Source organism: Triturus cristatus, chromosome 4_2 (genome assembly GCF_964204655.1).
Source record: "Triturus cristatus chromosome 4_2, aTriCri1.1, whole genome shotgun sequence".
Taxonomy (NCBI): domain Eukaryota; kingdom Metazoa; phylum Chordata; class Amphibia; order Caudata; family Salamandridae; genus Triturus; species Triturus cristatus.
In genome coordinates this window covers 802052578-802074189 of record NC_140586.1, presented here as the reverse complement: position 1 = coordinate 802074189, position 21612 = coordinate 802052578, and the positions used below count along the sequence as shown (strand labels likewise).

The following is a 21612-nucleotide window of genomic DNA, read 5'->3' as shown; positions in this document are numbered from 1 at the left end:
CCGCGGAGGACAAAAAGCATGTGTGGTTTACAGATGGCTCAGCCAGATATGTGGGGACCAAGAGACATTGGAAGGCGGTGTCATACAATCCTGTGACCAAAAAGTTGCTGTCGACTACTGGAGAGGGAAGAAGTAGTCAGTTTGCAGAATTGTACGCAGTTTACCAGGCTTTAAAGCAAGAGCTCCCTGGTACATGTCACATTTATACTGATTCATGGTCCACGGCCAATGGGTTAGCCACTTGGCTTCCCACATGGCATGCTCATAATTGGATGATTCACAATAGGGAGGTTTGGGGAAAAGAGTTGTGGCAGGAGATTTGGGAATTGTTGTCCCAGAGTACAGTCACAGTTTATCATGTTGATGCTCATTGCCCGACTGACTCACTAGAGCGTTGGTGCAATTCCTTTGCAGACCAAGAAGCGAAGATTCGTGAAGCTGAGGTGGCGACGCAGGATTCTGACTTGGTGGGCATGGCTAAATGGGCGCATCAGAAAAGCGGACATTTGGGCGAGCGAGCCACTAGCAGGTGGGCAGAAAGTAGAGGGGTGCATATTCCCCTAGACTTGATTAAAACTGCGATCATTCACTGTCCCGTTTGTCAGCATACCCAACACAGACCGGTTCCACAGGTAGTGAGAGGCCAGCTAGGCAGAAGGAAGTTGCCAGGGCAAATATGGCAAATTGATTTAATCGGGCCAATGCCAATGAGTCGAGGATGTCAGTATGCCTGCACGGTGGTGGATACCTATTCTGGCTATCTCATCGCCTTTCCATGCAAGAGAGCAACCCAGTCTAACACTCTGAAAACTTTGAATTTGTTGATTTTGTATTACGGAATTCCTTTGCAGGTCCAGAGTGACAATGGGTCACACTTTAAAGGAAAGATGGTGCAAGATTTTTGTGTGCAGCAGAACATTGAGTGGATCTATCACATACCCTACTACCCACAGGCAGCGGGTTTGATTGAGAGAATGAATGGCTTGTTGAAAGAGCAGTTGAAAAAGTTGTCTGATGGGTCATTGAAGGGGTGGAGGGATCACTTGTCTGATGCATTGCAAATTTTGAACAACCGACCCCTTGCTAATGCAGAAACTCCTTTGATGCGCATGTTGACCCCAGCTTTGCAGATCAAGCCCCATGTGGCCACAAATACGATTCTGTACTGGGAGACAGCTCCCGGAGCTCTAGCTCCATATCGTGCCATACCAGAAGCTGCTGGTCTTGATTTACATGCCTTGAGATTCTATTGACTGCAACCATGAGACATTACCTTGATTGAGACAGGAATTGGAGTTCAAATTCCCCCAGAGCATTTCGGACTGATCGCTCCTCGATCTGGGCTTGCCCTTAAAGGCATCCAGGTTTCGGGAGGGGTGGTCGATGCCGATTACCAGGGGGAGATCAAAGTTATTCTGCTGAACAGTGGAGACAATGATCTGATTGTGCAACCCGGTGACCGAGTTGCCCAAATGGTCATCATGCCGGTTTATGGAGGAAATGTCATGAAGGGGACGGCCCCAGCCCTTCTAACTGTGCGAGGAAAGGGCAGGTTCGGATCTACTGACAAGAACCCAGGGGCGAAAGTATGGGTTGAGTCCCCAAACAAACCTCCTGAACCTGCAGAATTAATCGCTAAAGGAAAGGATAATATCCTTGTCATCATGAGACCCGGACAGGAAAAGTGGGAAAATGTACCTGCTGAAAAATGTTATTTACGAGAGTGATTATACCAGTTTGTTTTCTGTTTCTAGATCACAGTATGGCTTGCCGCTGGGATGCTTGCGCTGTGTGGTCTGTGTTTGGGCGTGTCCGGAGGGGTCCGGGAGGGCCCGGGGATGCCGAAGGCGATCAACCGCCCGAGTCGGATGACAGCATTGTTGCAGCAACCAGATAACATCTGGACCTACTTGGCCGAGAATGTGCTGAACACTTCCCACTTCTGTATGAGAAATCTTCAGAGTACAGCTGATATGATATCCACGTGTCTCGTTGCCGTACCTACCCCTGCACGTGTGCTTCTGCACATCTTCAACCAAACTAACTTTGATGGGGTAGTGGAGGAAACTGATGTTCAAACACATCTGAGTCTTTATGAGTACTGTCGTTTTTGCCCGGAGGTTACAGATAATCTCTGGAGGAACATGACCAGTATTGTTACCTACAACATCACTACTGGAGACGTTTGCTATCAACTAACTTGTGACCCTGCCAAAATTTGCAAGTGTGCCCAATTGAAACTAGAGAAAAGCACACAATTGACCACTGATCAACAAACATTATGTCAGTCACGACATGATAGCTTTTGCAGTAATGTTACCAATCATATGGTCTGTAATCATACAGTATTAGCCGCTAGCCATGTTAACCATGTGAAATTATCTAAGGGATGGCTTTTTTCGTGTGGCAATATTTCATACACTTACATACCAGCTAATATAACTGGAGGACCTTGTGCCTTATCACGATTAAGTCTTATGCTTTTTCCTATGCAGTCTATCACACATATTCGCTCCCCGAGAGCTGCTGTTCAATTACCTGAGGATTGTGATTCTAACATTGACTTGCTTTCCAGGGCAGAGTATACTAGTTTGGCTATTTCCATTGTAGGAGTGCCAGGACTGTTCGTTTATAATGCAAGAACTATTGCTAAACTTGCCTGTTTAATTGCGAAGAATCTCAATCATACTTCTGCCGCTTTAGCTGATTTGCTATTAGATGTTCAAGGAACGAGAAAAGCTGTTTTGCAGAATAGGGCAGCTGTGGATTATTTGTTGTTGAAACACAACCACGGTTGCGAGGACTTTGACGGGCTCTGTTGTTTCAATTTATCTGATCATTCTACATCTATCCATGCACATATTAATGCTTTAAAAGATTTAGTGAAAGGGGTCACCCCAAAATGTTGATCAAGGATGGTGGGATTGGTTGTTTGGGTGGCTACCTAATTTTGGACAGCTTCGTTATATCCTGGGTGTTATCGTAGTGATTATTGGTGTTTCTATTTCACTATGCTGTTGTATTCAATGTATTCCTAATCTTCTCTCCCTTCTTCGTCCCAGATCCATAGTATTTAGACCAATGGGATATGATGGGTGAATCAAGGGTCAAGGGGTGGAATGTATTGCATTTGCCATTTTACACGTTACACGTGCTAAACTGCATATTGACCTCGATTCCATGTGATGCTCTGGTCTTCCATTTTGTTGTACTGCATTTCCATTTTGTGCTGCTCTGACCTGTAGTTACACTTCAGCAGTAACAAACATGTTTTTCACGTAAACCAGTAAGTACGAGCTGGTGCAAGACATACCTCGTGAGGTTATTTTGTGCCTTGAGCCTGTTTTTGTGCATTCTATGCTTATCTCTAGGACATAGGGAGGATGCGCTGTGCAAGGCTCTCCTAGGTCAGAGATAGGGAAAGGAATGTCTTTTGCCTCGGCGCACCCAAGCAGAATCTGGCCAGGTCTGTATGGGTGGGTCTGACGCAGAGATGCGGCCAGCACCTATGATGGATGGATGGGCGAGAACGCCTGCTAGAGGGTTCTTGAACGTGTTGATTTAACTATAAAAAGCGGTGTCCGTGAGGTGGAGCTCAGGAACTCAGTCTTGGAGTGGACGCACTCGCGGGACGACTTTGGTGCCCGGAGAGATTACTTCCTGTGCCCCAGTCTCTACAGGGTTCCCGACTTGGTGTTTTCGGTGCTTGGCCAGGGATGTTGAAGACTCCGGTGTAGATGCATCTGGTGAGGTGTTTTGTACATTAACTGTTTATATATATGTATCTATATTCAAGATCTCATATTTGTATATATATGGTGTGGTGTATTCATTATTTCACTTGGTGCCTAAGAACTTACTAGCTTCAGTGACTTATTGTCCTTATCTACGATACTAATAAAGCTCATTTTACCTCCAGAGAAGTGTTGGAGTTTCTGTGTAAGTAAGTGGTGTGCGTAAGTTTAGATTACGCAAGTGGGCAAGGCAATACAGCACCCAACATTGCAACTGCCATCCCCAACGGGTACATGATCCAGAGGAAAGACCGACCCAACTACCCCGGAGGAGGCCCTGCCATTGTCCACAAACGCTCCCTCTGAGTGACAACCTCCATCTCAAAAAACTCTGCGCCCCCATAGAACACATCCACTTCCAGAGCCAGGTCAACCCCAGAACAACTCTACCCGGAACTCTCACCTACAGACCACCCGGACCCCACGCCCTGTTCACCAACACCATCGTAGACCATATTGCCCCCCACGCCATCGCTGCCGTGGACTATGTACTGCTCGAAGACCTGAATTTCCGCCTGAACAACCGCAGCGACCCCCAACTCCACCGCCCTCCTGGACAACCTTGCCAACATCAGAGTGAAGCAACTCATCACCACCCCACCCACAAGGCGGGACACACCCTCGACCCCATCTTTGGCGGAGGAATCAGCATTCGCTTCAGTCACACCACGCAACTACTCTGGACGGACCACCACTGCGTCCACTTCTCCTTCTCGAAACCCACTGCACACAAGCCAACGCCACGCCCCCGGCACAGAAACTGGAGCAAGCTCACCGAAGAGCACCTCGCCTCTGCCCTCAGCTGCACTCCTCCCACCACGACTGACGCCAACTCTGTAGCCAACAAACTCCACAAATGGATTGCCGACTGTGCTAACACGCTCGCACCCCTCCAGAACTCCGACAGACAACACACCAAAAAAGCCTCCTGGTTCACCACGGACCTCCAAGAATCCAAGCGCTCGTGCCGACGACTTGAGAAAGCTTGGAGATGCGGAAAGCAAGCACAACCTACAGGACCACCACTACAGCACACCACCAATCCATCAGATCTAAGAAGATGAACTTCATCCAGTACAGAATTCTCTCCAACTCCCGCAACTCCTAGGAACTCTTCAACATCCTACAAGAATTTACTAGACCCCCGCAGCATAACCTCTGACTTCCACCCTCCTTTCCCCCACACCTCTCCCAGGACCTCTGCAACAAACGAGGCTCCTTCTTTCACCACTAGATCAGGACACTACAACAATGTCGACCCAACACCTTCCACCAGCAACTCCACTCAGCTGACCATCCTCCCCTGGACCCCTGTCACCACAGAAGACACCGCAAAGACCATGAGGAGCATACACTCCGAAGCACCCACTGACCCCTGCCCGCCGTACATCTCCCACAGGACCGGCTCCGCCATCGCGCCAAAACTAAGATGATCAACTGCAGCCTCAAAACAGGCACGTTCCCCGACGACTGGAAACACGCAGAAGTCAAACCCTGCCTCAAGAAGCCCTCTGCAGAATTAATGAACCTCAAGAACTACAAGCCAATCTCCCTCCTCCCCTTCGCCACCAAAGTCACCGAGAAGATCGTCAACATCCATCTAATAAACTTCATAGGTTCCAACAACGTCCTTGACCCATCTCAATCCAGCTTCCACAGCCCTCATAGCAGCCACGACTGACATCCGCATGCTCCTCGACCAAGGCCACACTGCTGCCCTCATTCTACTAGACCCCTCAGCAGCCTCAACACAGTCTCCCACCAGACTCCATGATCCCGGCATAGAGGTAGCCACCCTAGACTGGATGTGCTCTTTCCTCGCCCGCCAATCCCAAAGAATTAGACTCCCTCCCTTCCTCTCTGAACCCACAGAGATTAGATGCTGAGTACCCCAATAATCCTCCCTCAGCCCCACGCTCTTGAGCATCTACATGGCTCCCCTCGCAACCATCAGCAGAAAACACACTCAGCATAGTATCCTATGCTGACGACACCCAGCTCATTGTCTCCCTCACCAAGAAACCCGACATCACCAGGCACAACTTCCAGCAAGGAATGAAGGACGTTGCTTCCTGGATGAGCAGCAGCTGCCTGAAGCTCAACTCTGTGAAAACGTAAGTCCTTATCCTCGGATCCACCCTCTCTGCGTGGGACGACACCTGGTGGCAACCCGCCTTCTGCAACCCACCCACAACCACGGACCACGCCGGCAACCTCGACATCATACTCGACTCCTCCCTTACCAGAAAACAACAGATAAACGCCGTATCCTCCACATGCTTCAACACCCTCCACACACTGCGCAAGACCTTCAAATAGATACCCCTGTGAATCCAGGAAGACTGTCACCCACGCACTCATCACCAGCAGGCTGGTCTACGGGAACGCCCTCTACGCTGGAATCAACAAATCTCTACTCCATGAACTCCAGACCGTCAACTACTATGCAGCCAGGCTCATGCTCAGCATCCCACGACAAGACCACATCACCCAGAACCTACAAGACCTCCACTGGCTTCCCATCGAAAAAAGAGTGACCTTCAAGCTGCTCACACGCCTACAAAGCCCTTCCCAACACCGGACCCCAATACCTCAATGAAAGAATATCCTTCTACGCCTCCAAGATAAACCTCTGCTCCACTGACCTAGCCTATGCCGAAATCCTCTGCCTCAACAGAGCCAGAACAGGAGGCAGATCTTTCTCCTACATCACGGCCAAGACTTTGAATGAACTCCCCCCTCAGCATCAGATGAAGCCCCACTCTGCAAGCATTCTGGAATAGCCTCAAGACCTGGCTTTTCGGATGACCGGAGCCGCCCGAAATTGCCCCCCACCCCATGCGCCTTGAGACATTCACAGGTGAGTAGTGTGCTCTACAAATTCCAGATTGATTTTGATTGATGTGCTGCTTGTTTAATCATCTGGGAGGTTAATTCAGCGAACATGATGTTCTTAGAGCGTGTGAATGCTGCTCTGATCAGGTTGCCGCCTTGCGACGGACGGCCGCAGGTAAGAGGGGGGGGGCAACCACCCCAAAAATCATGCCGCCCAGACCGCTCCCCATCCCGCCCCCTTTGGTACACCACAGCTATAAAGTGCTGTTGTGACCTAATGCTTCACGAGAATGCCCCTGATTGGTTACTTCCTTTAGGGGTTGTCTGCTCCAAGGAACCCTCAATGTTTACATTTAAAGGAGCTTACTCTGTGGTACTTACCAGGGCTTATACCAATCTTTGGACAGGAATGTGCCCTGCATGTTACTATGAGTGTGCAAAATTCACAAACATTTATATGTAATTATGAGAAATGCATTTCCTGGCCTCTCAATCAAAAAGATCACGCAAAGATGCACTTCCCATTAAAAACAAAATGCAAAACAGCATTATACATGACTATTTTGAATCGGAAAGTGGCACTCACTGCAGCCTGGCCCTTCCCTATACAAAACTACCTATCCCAATTTAATCATTCTTTCCAATGCTTAATTTGTAAAAAAACAAACAAAAAAAAACAAAGTCCCATGGCCTTCACTAGGAGGCCCCTCTGAGCTTGCACCACCCATACCCTCTGCCAGCGACACTTCTACACAAATACTGACACTACACTGCTACAAGTGGGCTATTTCAGACTGTTCGAGTCTCCTAAAGCTATAACAATGGTTTGGGTGGCTGGTATTAGTTTTTTTTTTATGTATATGGAATTAATTAACTGTTGTTCTGCTTGTCTTTTAATTGCACAAACAGCACCATCGTGTGGCAGCTGTAACAAGTGTCGGTGTTGACAAATAAGTGTCGGCGTCAAGCACTGGTAACACCCAGCTTAAATTAAGTACTGCTTCTTTCCCACTTCCTAGTCACTTTTATTCTCCCTTACGCACCCCTCTGTTTCTATGTTCTATGCCTCCCCCGCAGCCTATCTGTGTGTTTTTTTGTTGTTTGTTGCTCCCTGCTCAGGAGGAGTAGGGGTGTGTGCTAGCAGAAGAGGTAGGTGTGAGGGGGTTACCATATTTGCTTCCAAAGAGAAGGTAGCACCTGTTTTTTTTTTGTTGTTAAGCGCCCCCTCACCCTCATGTTGTCAGCAGGAGGCCTGCATTTAAAAGGGCTACACCTTTCTGAAAAGGAAGGAGTGCTGGGGCAAGTGCAGCGCCTTAAGCGCACCTCATCGGTGAGGCATTTCCCAAGTGGCAGCTCATGCACTGCTGGGCCGATGGCATCAAACGCAACCTAGTTCTGTTCAGGACTGAGGTGGCGGAGCTGACAAGTGAATGACGTTTAAAACAAATTGATATTTGTGTATTTATTACTTTAATGGAGACATCATATAGTGGTATGTTTAATTGCATATTAATAATATAGATTGGAAAAAATAAAGGTTAATAATATAAAAACTATATTTTAAAACAAAGAAAAAGCACCTGCAATTCACCAGCTACATTTTACTGAGCTAACTAGAAGTTGCACCCCCGTCATGCACTGATTATGACTTCACATATGACATCGTTCATGACCCTGACATCATTTGCCAGATAATAAGGTTTATGGTGTCCGGGTATTTCATGGCTCTGAAAGTTAGGATTCAAAACTGGACATTTTACTCCAAAACATTGCCGTCTCCCAACACTGCAAGACCAATTTCCATGGACGGAGGGCTGTGCCTTTTTCTCAAGACCTCAGTGAGGATACCCTTGCATAAGGCAGTGGCCCCTTGGTATATTATCTAGTGCCACTGACACTTGCCATGGATAACGGGATGTCCTCACATTGTGTAATGATTACTCAATGACATATAGGGCCATGCCTGACCTTTGAGGTTGCATGCACCTTTATCCATTCCAATCATTTGTGTGACTTCCCCGGTGACTCAAAACAGGACATGCAAACCAGACTACGTTTTTAGGCCTGTCTCTGAAGTTTAACGTACATTTGGCTTTAACGGTACACCTGGTTCTATTACTGTTGCACCTTGCTCGAACTCATGAATTCAGAGGTCAACTGGGATACCTTTAAAGTCTTAATCAAGGAGGTTTATCCACGATTTCTTGCTCCGGGCATGTGGTACTGGCCCCCTATGAGAGACAGGTGCTGATGAATCCCACCTTGATAATTCTACCATCCCTTAGCAAGCCCTTCGCCTGAGAGGTCATAGATCCCACCTCAACCTTCTGTACTGAAGATGGATGCATATGTTTCTTTAAAAAAATGTTTACTTATGTGGCATCGGTTACTAATCTGTGTCGGGTAAGCAATTACGTGTCGTCATTGTCTCTAGCCCAAGTCTTTGTTGTGGCAGCACTTTTCTTCACCCAACTCTCCCCTGGTAAAGAATTCAGTTCCTTGCCTATATATATATATTTATATATATATATATCTATAGGGAGGATTTAGGATTAGTGATTGTCTTGCATCACATGTTATTGATTGCGATGGATAGATATAGCCATCGTCTCCTAAGAAAGGTACCATTGGAATGCATGAATAACACTGATTTCAGGAACAGTAACGGGTCCCAGTTTTGATAAATAGAGAAACGTTAAAACGTTTCCACCATTTAAAGCAACATTCTGACCGTTTACTTGAAGTATGATGATATACGTATGTAAATGAAATATTATACTTGTCACTTTTATTAAATACTTTGCAAATAATCACACGAAAAATGCAAAACAAAAAACATATTAACAAAAGAGACCTTCAAATATTACATTGTTTACACATTTGTCTTCATATTACTTCAAGTGGAGGTATGCTTTCTTATTTAATGGTGGTGTGTTTTTTTTTTAGTTCCATATACTTTGTTTTGGACTTAATTTGTGCACGTCAGGAAGGCCTGCCTCCAATATAGTCACCAAGAAGTCTCAACAGATCCAGTGATCTCGGGAGAGAACAGTAATGACCCTTTGAGGTAATTTGTTGTGGTGGGCGCTAATATACTTTAAACATTTTTGGCAGCGGCCATGTTTAGTGTGCAAGTACTACTTCTTTATGTACTTACGTGTCATAGCCGCAGGCCATGCCCAGCAAGCACTGGGTTCAGTATTTGGCCTTTAGCCCTGCCCTTCATCCAGTCCCCCACGCTAGAGAGCTGATGGCTGTCTTGTAACTAAGCGCACACATGTGACACGCCCTTTGCGTGTCACGAAAGAGTTGCACAGCCTTGTGAGAAAATATCAACGTACTCAGTATGTTTGTCAAAATTCATTCGGTTTATTAACAGTTTTTTCCATCCTTTTGCGTCACGCCAAAGAAACAAAGTTAGCATCTTTTCAAGCATCTTAAATTGCACAAGAATTGCCCATCCGGGCCTATTCATAGGCACGTAGAACGAACTTCATTACTCCGTCTCATTAAATTCACCCAATGCATTTCGGTCGGACAACGACCTTCTTCAGGGGTATCTACAATGATTTAAAAATATGCGTCAATCCCACAAGGGGTTTGTGTAACAGTTTCGCAGAGATAATGTGGGTGTGAGGGAGTCTGTTTTGAATTATTTTGAAGTTTTAGAAGGGAGGATTATGTATTATGTCACGGGAAAATAAGAGGTTTAAAATGAGTTTAATATTATAATTTTTTATTGAATGTTAACTTGTGGGATTGATGCATATTTTTAAATCATTGTAGATACCACTGAAGAAGGCCTATGAATAGGCCGGGATGGGCAATTCTTGTGCAATTTAAGATGCTTGAAAAGATGATAACTTTGTTTCTTTGGCGTGACGTAAAAGGATGGAGAAAACTGTTAATAAACCGGATGAATTTTGACAAACATACGGAGTACGCTGATATTTTCTCACAAGGCTGTGCAGCTCTTCCGTGACACGCAAAGGGCGTGTCACGTGTGCGATTATTTCAGAAGGCGTATTCGGAACATAGAGTGCATGCACGCCAAACTGGCAAAACATGATGAATTTTTCGGAACTTTAAGGGTGTGTTTCAGGTCCATTTCTAATGTCTTGTGACTAAGCCCAGGCTAGGACCTTTGACCTTGGCCTTTGTCCAGTACCTGTGACACATGCTGTGACCCTTTCGGGTATTCCATTTCAGGGGACGTCCTCACAATTGTGGGAATCACCATACAGCAATACCTTGCAGGCTGTGATGACATAGCTTCCAGGCTACAAATTGGAACATTCTAGTATAAGTGTTAGTCCTTGTCAGTGTGAACCTGTATTTGTTATTGTTAGAAATTGGGTCTCTAGTTGGCAGAGGTATGCACCCTGCCCAAGTAGGGAGCACAGTCCTAGTCAAGGTAAGCTAGATACACACTGAAAGATAACCTGTGCTCACCCTCTGGTAGCTTGTCACAGAGCAGTCTGGCTGATCTAAAGAGGCAATATGTATTTTTGCAACACACACACACAGTAGCACGATAAATACAACACCAAAAAGAGACTCCACACAGATTTAGAAAAATAGAGAATATCGAGTCCAAAATGACAAAAATCCAATTAGTAGACCCAGAGTTAGGAATTTTTAAAAAAATAAATCAAAAATCGTGCTTAGAAGTCAATAACGCTAAACGGTTAATTGATGTCGCGCGGGACTGAGGTAAATCCTAAGTTCAATCCGACTGCAATGGAGTGCAGGCTAGCTACAGGACTCAAACAGGTCCCACTGACAAAGTACGTTGGACGTAGCAAAGCCTCATTGTCGAGTCCAATGCATAGGTTCCAATTCATGCAGTTGGGTCAATGTGTCGAAGTCGACCCTCGCAGTCGGGACCTTGTCTCGGCACTGTGTTGTCTTTGAGCCACGCAGGGCTGTCTTCAGATGGGCACTGCTTAATACTAGAGCCATGCAGGGATGACTTTGGATCGGCGCTGCGTCGGCATCGAAGGGTACTGAGCCGGTTCCGATAGGTGCAGTGGTGACAATGTGTTGGATTTGTAGCAAAACAGCTCCAGAACCCACTTCTGAGGCCCAGGACTGGAGGGGGCTCCTCAGGGATGGGTGTAACTCGCAGATGGCGGACTCCAGCAGAGTTGCAAGAAGTCCTTTATGAACTTGAGACTACAGAAAACAGGAGGCAAGCCAGCAAGCCCTTGGAGTCACTCTGTGTTCAAGTGAGATGGGTCCTTGCCCTCAGCAGAGCAACTCAGCACAACAGTGAAGCAGTTCCTTGGAACAGTCAGTCAAGTAGAGTGGCAATCCTTGAAGCACAGCAATCTTTACTCCTGGCAAAGTTCATCACAGGTCCAGTAGTGTACCTGCTTGGTAGGGTCAGAGCCCCAGTACTTATTTCCAAATGTACTCTTGAAGTGGGGAGTGGCTTCAAAGCAGCTCCTTGAAGTACAGTGGTCCCCTTTCAACCCAGCCCTGTCTGTCAGGCTATCTGTGAAGGGTGGATGGGTGGAACTGGTAATCAGCCCTTTGTGTGGGACACAGAACACTGCCTATTCAGATGTGTCAGCTGCCACTCCCCTTTCCTGCCCAGAAAGGCTATAAGAATGCAGATGAGTACTCTGTCGCACCCGCCCTTACTGTGTTTGTGGCGGTCTAGAGGGAATACACAAAGTGTAGGCTGATGCCCAGACGTGTATTGGAGACCTTTGGTTGTGTCCTCCATGCAGGCCCCCTCTACTAGTGGTATACCCAGTATAGCATTACTATAGGAAATATTTGATTGCTTGAGAATCAGGCCTTCAGTCAGTCATGCTTAAACTGTCTTGGATTCAAATTTCACCCTGTGAGCCTAACTTGGCTATTTTAAGCGTTGCTTCTTTTAAATGAGGGTACACCTATTAACACCAAAGAAACAAGCGTTGGCAAAGCCAAGAGGCCACACCTTTGGGACCTGTTGGCTTTGCCAGTAGTTGTAGTCATGCTGTACAATTACACCTATGCCGTCCAGTATGGCTTTTAAAAAAAAAAAAACAGCCATATGTGGTGGGCCGCATCATTTTTGAGGCGCACACACCAAACATGCATGTGCAAACAAAATGAGGCAAGTGTTTTTTCTGTTTGCCAATCTGAGTTGGATTTGTAGGAAAAAAAGTAGCAGGGATGAGGCCAAATTGAGGATGGCGTAAGTAACACAAGGAGTGGGAAGCAACGAGATGGGGGCATTACTTCTGACTATTGTGGGGAGTCTGAAAGCGCCAAAATACATTTTGGCACTGGTCAATGAAAGCAGCACCACCCCTTGCTATGTTGTTTCTTGGCCCAGCTTTACCACAGGCAGGACTCCATGCTGCCCATGCCGTTCCCAGGCATGCTCAACACTAAATTAAAAGATCTTGAACCATTTCCTTCCCAAGCCATATTATCATACATGCCAACATTTTAGATCAGGAAAGTGGGAGAATTTGAGAATAAAAAATTGGAGAATGTATTTTCCCCACTGACTTTTAATGAAGCAGAAGCAGTTTCAGGCAGGAGATAGCTAAAATAAAGCAGTTTTTGGCTTCAAAATCAGAAGTCTCCTGCCAGCATTGGGTCTTTTGGCATGTATGATATATGTGCACTGAGCACTATCAATCAAGGATTTATAAAACTGCATATCGCCCGTGAGCATCTCAAGGCGCTGGAGTAGCTAACTGTTTGATGGTGATCTGTTCATTAAAACAGTCAGGTCGTGAGTCCTTTCCTGAATTGCTGGAGTATTGAGATGGTCCTGAAGTGCAAGGGGAGGTCATTCCAAACTTTGGCTGCCAGATGTGAGGAGGAGTTTCCTCTGGTCTTACCTTGGCAGATCCGGGGTGACTGCAAAGTAGAGGGAGGTAGTAGGTGTCTAGTCGATTGGTGGAAGGTCATGCATGTGTTTGCTGGTTCTTCGTTGTGAAGGGCTTTGTATGTGTGGGTTAACATCATGAACTGGAATCTCTTCTGGCTCGGGAGCCAGTGTGGCTTCTTGAGGTGGGGTGTGATGTGGGTCTGTCTCGCCCCTGATTTTTTTTATTTTTACTGTATATAGTCTCTTCAGGAGGCATGTGGTGACTCCTACGAAGAGTGCGTTTCCGTAGTCCAGCCTGCTGGTGATGAGGGCTTGCGTGATGGTCCTTCTAGTGTTGACTTAGATTCACTTGAGGGTCTTGCGGAACATACATATGGTGTGGAAGCAGGCAGATGAGACTGCGTTTACCTGTTTCTTCATAGATAGCTTGCTGTCCAAGATGGTGCAGAGGTTGCGGGCATGGTCTGTCGGGGCAGGGGATGAGCAGAGTATAGCAGGCCAGCCTGCGTTGTTCTATGGCGTGGTGTTATTCCCAAAGATGAGGACTTCTGTCTTGTCCGTGGCGAGCTTGAGACAAATGTCCTTCATCCAGTCGGCGAAGTTCAGCATACATCTGAGGAAGTTGCCTCTGGTGGTGTAGGTGTCTTCTGACAGGGAGAGGATGAGCTGCGAGTCTGTGTAGAAGATGATGTTGAGTCAGTGTGATTTGATGGTGTTTGCCATAGGGGTCATGCACGTGTTGAGGAGGGTGGGCCTGAGGGACATTCCTTGATGGGACTCTGCAGATGATCTTCTTGGGATTGAGGTTAACAGTGGGAGATAGATTCTCTTGGTTCTTCCGGTGAGGTATGAGGTGATCCATTGAAGAGCATCTCCCTCGCACGCAGCACTGTGAGAACTGCTGCTGCTTGGAGAAGATGAAAAGAGGCTGAGCTGATGCAGCTAACAAGGGGAAGTTTATAGGGTGCTCTGCATGGAGCATGTTTTACACCCTGTGAGACCGGCCTCACGGCGTATGCCCTCCCGATCATCCAGCCAACCTACAACCACCCCCACGACACGGCATCTCTGACTCCGGCCGCCCCAGCCACACAGACCCGAGGGCCGGCCAGAGCCCACGACAGACTCGACATCCTACCACGCATGTCCGACCGAGGGAGCGGGAACCCCCGAGCCAGACCAAGAGGCGCCAGCCCAGTCACACCTCGGATCGCCTTCCCCCGGGAGGACTCGATCGGCCACCAGGCCCCTGGGGAGCAGGCGCCTCGCCTGCTGAGCGTCTGGGATCCTTCCCAGACCCACCTGAAAAGACCAAAAGAAACGAGCGGCAGGAAATCCCGCCGAACCCCCTCAGTCACCAACAGCCCCTCTCTGCGAGGACCCCGGACTTCAAAGGGCAGGGGAAGTATAATAAGGGGTGCCGGAGGGACGAATGGCAGAGAAGACCTGGAACCATCGAAGCCTGCAGACGCTGTCGCGGCTCCCGATTACCGAACCACCTGGGCCTGCTGAGTGACTCGCGGCCCCCAGCCTTTTGAACCATCTGAGCCCTGCTGACACGGTCGCGGCTCCCGAACTTCGAACCACCTATGCCTGCTGAGTGACTCGGGGCCTACGACCCTCGAACCACCTGAGCCCTGCTGACAAGGTCGCGGCTCCCGAACTCCGACTACCTGTGCCTGCTGAGTGACTCGCGGCTCTCCCCTCGAGGAGGAATTGGCAAAAGATCGCCGAGAGAGACAACACCCTCCAGCTCGAGGATTGTGAGCTATCCGCAGGGTCCTTTGCAGAGACACTACATTCAAAGACTGTCCCGCTACCCCCATTCCCCCTATCACTGGTTTGTAGTCTCTTGTGCCACTGATGTACCATTTATAACTTGGATCATAAAGATCCCTTGAAACCTTCGATAAAGAACCTATCGTCCTACGAAGAATACGTGTGGTGTCCCTCTGTTCAGAGTGTAAGCTCAGAGTGTGCGCGCCTAGTTCGGCCTACTTAGGAGAGGTGGGTCAAGGGAGTGGGCAAGACACGTATCGAACCCCCCTCCGGCGAACGCCTTTCCAACATTTGATGGCAGACGACGGGATCCGAGCCGACACCGAAAGAGAGCGTGCAGTGAACAACTGATGCACTACCGAACAGAGATGGAAGGAGAAACCTCCCTGGGTGCCGCAGGTACCGAAATGAGCTCGACGTTCCGAGAGGATCAATTGGACTATTATACGCATAGAGAATTAAAACAATTTTGCAAAGACCTTGGAATCGCTACCACCGGATTAAGCACAAAGGAAGACTTCCAGAAAGTATTGAAGACCTGGGTCGAGACGGGGGTGCCCCCGACCCAAACGGAAAGAGACTCCGCCCATGAACCACAAAGCATCCCGGTGAGAAACAGCGGGCCAGAGGGGAACCTGTCCCCCGAGGAACTAGCAGACCGAGAGAGAGGCCGCAACCACGAACTTGAACTGGCCAAGCTGAAAATCGAGGGAGAAATAAAACTGGCCGAGAAAAAGTTAGCCGTCGAGCAGTTACGGCTACAAGGGGAACTCGAGGAAAAGAGACGCCAAAGAGAGCACGACGAAAAGAAACTCCAGCTGGAACATAAACGCAGCCTGAAAGAGATCGAGTTAAGGGCTAAAAGCGAAGAGGCACGACCCTCCGGGAATCTACCATCCGCTCCCACCGTGGAAGCCAAAGTCCACATCCCCAAGGATGTGGTAAAGGAGTATTACAAAAACGATGATATCCAGCAGTGGTTTAAGGCCTACGAAGTCGCCATGACCTCTCACCGAGTCCCGCAGAAGGATTGGGGGGCTGGGCTATGGGGCCGGTTCTTAAGCGAAGGAAGAGATACCCTGCTGGATCTGCCCTCCACGGTCATGAACTCCTATAGCCACATGAAAGAAGCCCTCGTGGGCCGGTATGGACTCACCCCCGAGATGTACCGGCAACGGTTCCGAGATTGCAAGAAGATACCGGGCACCACATGGGTAGAATACGTGAACTTTTACAGCCGGGCCTTGGACGGGTAGATCAAGGGCAGCAAGGTCTCCACCTTCGAAGAGCTGTTTGATCTGATCGCCTGGGAACATTTAGCGGCCAATTGCTTTGTAGAACTGCGCCAACATCTCCTGGACAGTAAACTCACCGACCCGCGAAAGCTGGCCGCCGAGGCTGACCGTTGGGTGAACACCCGGGCCACCCGAGCCCCCGTGGGAGACTACGGTCGCCACAGTCAAGGACCCCCCCGCCAGAGGGACGGAGGAAACCACGGCCGACCGAGAGACTTCCAAGGGGGGCCCCCGCACAGCCCTCCCAGCAGCCCACCTGCGGCAGGTCCAGCCCCGTCCCCAGCCAGCACCGGAGCCCCGGGGCGGCTAGGGCCTCGAACCAGGATCACCTGCTTCCGCTGCCAGCAGCACGGACACTATGCCAATGACCCCCAGTGTCCCCAGTATCAACGAACCGCAACGACCAACCCCCCGGCCCGGCAGATGGCCTCCGTGGCCCTAGGGGAAGAGATAGAGGACTCCGAAGAGTGGGAACCAGCTGCCATGGCCCTGGTCTCCCTTGGGGATCGTGAAATGGTCCCCGGGACACCCTTGCCCGCCAACACGAAGAAGTACCGACAGCAGGTGACCATCAACGGCCACCGAGTCGAGGGCCTCCGCGATACCGGGGCAAGTGTCACCGCGGCCCACCGCAACCTAATCTCTGACGACCAGATCCTACCCGGTGCCCTCTGTCCGGTCATATCCTCCGACAATTCCGAGAGCCTCTGCCAGATGGCTCTGGTGCCTTTCGAGTGGGGAGGAGTCTCCGGAGAATTGAAGGTAGCCGTCCGAACATCACAGCCCGTAGACTGCCTCCTGGGTAACGACCTTGAGAGTTCCCCGTGGGGGCAAGTGGAACGAAGAGCCCATCTCGAGATGATGGGCCTACCCGAATGGGTCTGCGCCACCACGCGCTCCATGACCGCGCAATTGCCTCTCTCCGAGGGCGGTGAGGCCCTCCCACTGAACACTGTCCCCGAGAGCCGGGGCACCCTACCAGAAACCGACAACCCTCCTCCCGAAGGAGAAGAAGACACTAACCCGGGAGAAGGGCCGGAACCTTCCGCCCCTGAGGCACTGACTGAGCTTGGAGAACTGCCCGAGATGGCCCAGTGGCGCTGTGAGGGAGGTCCCTCCCGTGAAGAGTTCTGCCAGGAACAGGCCACCTGCCCTTCCCTCGTGGGACTCCGACAACAGGCCGAAGCTCAGACCGCCGGGGACCAGTCCGGAACCCACTGGGTCTATTGGGACAATGGCCTCCTATACAGCGAACAAAAGTCAGCCGAGCTAGGCGCAGCCCGAGTACTGGTGGTACACCTGCGCTTCCGAAGCCTCCTCCTGGGCCTGGCCCACGATGTACCCTTGGCAGGACACTTAGGCCAAGACAAAACATATCAGCGATTAGTTACCCACTTCTATTGGCCCAAGATGCGAGCAAATGTAGAAGTCCACTGTAAATCCTGCCTCACGTGCCAGGGCAGTGGGAAAAGTGGCGGAAAACGCAAGGCTCCATTGCAACCCTTTCCCGTTGTGAGTACCCCGTTTGAGCGGGTTGGCATCGACATCGTGGGACCCCTGGATCCGAAGACCGCCCAGGGCCACAGATTCATCCTCGTCCTGGTGGACCATGCCACCCGCTACGCCGAGGCCATTCCCCTCCGCACCGTGACGGCTCCCGTGGTGGGCCGGGCTCTCATGGGGATCTTCTCCCGTGTTGGATTCCCTCGCGAGGTTGTGAGTGATCGCGGCACCAACTTCATATCCCGCTACATGAAGTCCCTGTGGCAGCAGTGCGGAGTAACATATAAGTTCACGACCCCCTACCACCCCCAGGGCAACGGCCTGGTGGAACGCTTCAACCGAACCCTGAAGGGGATGATCCTGGGCCTCGAGGAGCCCCTGCGCCGAAGATGGGACGTCCTCCTCCCTTGCCTCCTGTTCGCGTACCGAGAAGTTCCCCAAAAGTCCCTGGGGTTCAGCCCATTCGAACTACTATACGGACACCCCGTCCGGGGGCCCCTGAGCCTGGTCAAAGAGGGCTGGGAGACAAGCCCCCGGGGGACCCCCCTGATGTGTTCCGCTACATCCTGGTGCTCCGCAACCAGACCCGGAAGTTCAGAGAACTCGCAGAGGCTAACCTCGAGGCCAGCCAAAAAGAAATGAAGCGCTGGTATGACCAGAACGCAACTCTGGTCGAGTTCCAGCCGGGCCAGCAGGTTTGGGTCATGGCCCCGGTGAAGCCCTGCGCCCTACAAGACAAATGGACTGGCCCCTTCAAGGTGATCGAGCGGAAGAGTCAGGTCACGTACCTGATCGATGTACAGTCCCCACGGAACCCCCTCCGGGTTCTCCACGTGAACCGTCTCAAGCCCCACTTTGTGAGAACGGAGTTGAGTTTGCTCCTGGCCACCGACGATGGGGCGGAAGAAGACACTGAACCCCTGCCCGACCCCCTGTGCGCTAAAGAACTGGATGGTTCCGTGGAGGGAGTGAAACTGTCGACCACCCTCACTCCCCAACAGTCCGACGACTGTCGCCAGCTGCTCAGACAATTCGCAGACCTCTTCTCCCTCATCCCAAGGGTCATCGACTGGTGTGTCCACGACGTGGACACCGGCGACAGCCCCCCTGTGAGACACCGAGCCTACCGGGTGCCTGACCGGGTCCGCACCTGCATCAAGACCGAAGTACAGAAGATGTTGGCCCTTGGAGTGATCGAACCCTCCGATAGCCCCTGGGCCAGCCCGGTAGTCCTGGTCCCGAAGGCGGCCGCCCCTGGAGTCGCCCCCGAGCTAAGATTCTGTGTGGACTACCGGGGGCTCAATGCGGTCACCCGAGCGGACGCTCATCCTATCCCCCACGCCGACGAGCTCATCGACCGCCTTGGGGCCGCTCGTTTCCTCAGCACCTTCGACCTGACCTGCGGTTACTGGCAGATTGCGCTCACGGAGGGAGCAAAAGAACGCTCCGCCTTCTCCACCCCCGATGGACACTACCGCTTCAGGGTCATGCCGTTCGGGATGAAAAACGCCCCGGCCACTTTCCAGCGGTTGGTAAACAAGGTTCTGGCCGGACTCGAGGAGTTCAGCGCAGCGTACCTTGACGACATAGCCGTATTCAGTTCTCAATGGCACGAGCATCTCCAGCACCTCCGGCAAGTACTGCTGGCCCTGCGCCAAGCCGGCCTAACAGTGAAGGCCAGAAAATGTCAGCTCGGGCAAGGCTCCGTGGTCTATCTGGGGCATCAGGTGGGCAGCAGGCAGGTCGCCCCCCTCCAACCAAAGATCGACGCCATCAAGTCCTGGGAGCCCCCCACCACTCAGACGGAAGTCCGGGCCTTCCTGGGCCTCACAGGATACTACCAGAGGTTCATTAAAAACTATGGTAGCCTCGCAGGGCCTCTCACGGAGTTGACCTCCAAAAAGCTCCCGAAGAAGGTGCAGTGGACCCCCCCGTGCCAACAGGCGTTCGACGCCTTGAAAACCGCCATGTGCACCGCCCCAGTACTCAAGGCCCCCGACTACTCCCAAGAGTTCGTGGTCCAGACCGACGCATCCGAACACGGCATCGGAGCCGTCCTCTCGCAGTTCGACGACAAGGGCATAGATCGGCCCATAGCCTTCATCAGCCGAAGGCTGCTGCCCCGAGAACAGCGTTGGAGTACCATAGAACGAGAGACCTTCGCCGTAGTCTGGGCCCTCAAGAAACTACGGCCCTACCTGTTCGGAACCCACTTCCGAGTGCAGACGGACCACCGGCCCTTGCGGTGGCTGATGCAGATGAGGGAAGAGAACCCCAAGCTATTACGATGGTCAATCTCCCTCCAAGGGATGGACTTCACTGTCGAGCATCGCCCCGGGACGGATCATGCCAACGCCGACGGCCTGTCCCGGTTCTTCCGCTTCAGCGAGGAGAACCCCCCAGTGGATGGGTAGTTCTCCACGCCTTTCAGCTGGGGGGGACGCGTGTGAGACCGGCCTCACGGCGTATGCACTCCCGATCATCCAGCCAACCTACAACCACCCCCACGACACGGCATCTCCGACTCCGGCCGCCCCAGCCACACAGACCCGAGGGCCGGCCAGAGCCCACGACAGACTCGACATCCTACCACGCATGTCCGACCGAGGGAGCGGGAACCCCCGAGCCAGACCAAGAGGCGCCAGCCCAGTCACACCTCGGATCGCCTTCCCCCGGAAGGACTCGATCGGCCACCAGGCCCCTGGGGAGCAGGCGCCTCGCCTGCTGAGCGTCTGGGATCCCTCCCAGACCCACCTGAAAAGACCAAAAGAAACGAGCGGCAGGAAATCCCGCCGAACCCCCTCAGTCACCAACAGCCCCTCTCTGCGAGGACCACGGACTTCAAAGGGCAGGGGAAGTATAATAAGGGGTGCCGGAGGGACGAATGGCAGAGAAGACCTGGAACCATCGAAGCCTGCGGACGCTGTCGCGGCTCCCGATTACCGAACCACCTGGGCCTGCTGAGTGACTCGCGGCCCCCAGCCTTTTGAACCATCTGAGCCCTGCTGACACGGTCGCGGCTCCCGAACTTCGAACCACCTATGCCTGCTGAGTGACTCGCGGCCTACGACCCTCGAACCACCTGAGCCCTGCTGACAAGGTCGCGGCTCCCGAACTCCGACTACCTGTGCCTGCTGAGTGACTCGCGGCTCTCCCCTCGAGGAGGAATTGGCAAAAGATCGCCGAGAGAGACAACACCCTCCAGCTCGAGGATTGTGAGCTATCCGCAGGGTCCTTTGCAGAGACACTACATTCAAAGACTGTCCCGCTACCCCCATTCCCCCTATCACTGGTTTGTAGTCTCTTGTTCCGCTGATGTACCATTTATAACTTGGATCATAAAGATCCCTTGAAACCTTCGATAAAGAACCTATCGTCCTACGAAGAATACGTGTGGTGTCCCTCTGTTCAGAGTGTAAGCTCAGAGTGTGCGCGCCTAGTTCGGCCTACTTAGGAGAGGTGGGTCAAGGGAGTGGGCAAGACACGTATCGAACCCCCCTCCGGCGAACGCCTTTCCAACACACCCCAACACGCACAGTACACCAACTAAATTGACTAAATAGCTAAT

The 21612-nt window shown here is 51.1% G+C and overlaps 1 pseudogene; it reads left to right on the top strand.

The window, feature by feature from the left end:
• Nucleotides 1–1830: 1830 nt before the first annotated feature.
• Nucleotides 1831–3099, top strand: LOC146835085 (uncharacterized; annotated as a pseudogene).
• The last annotated feature ends 18513 nt before the right edge of the window (nucleotides 3100–21612 follow it).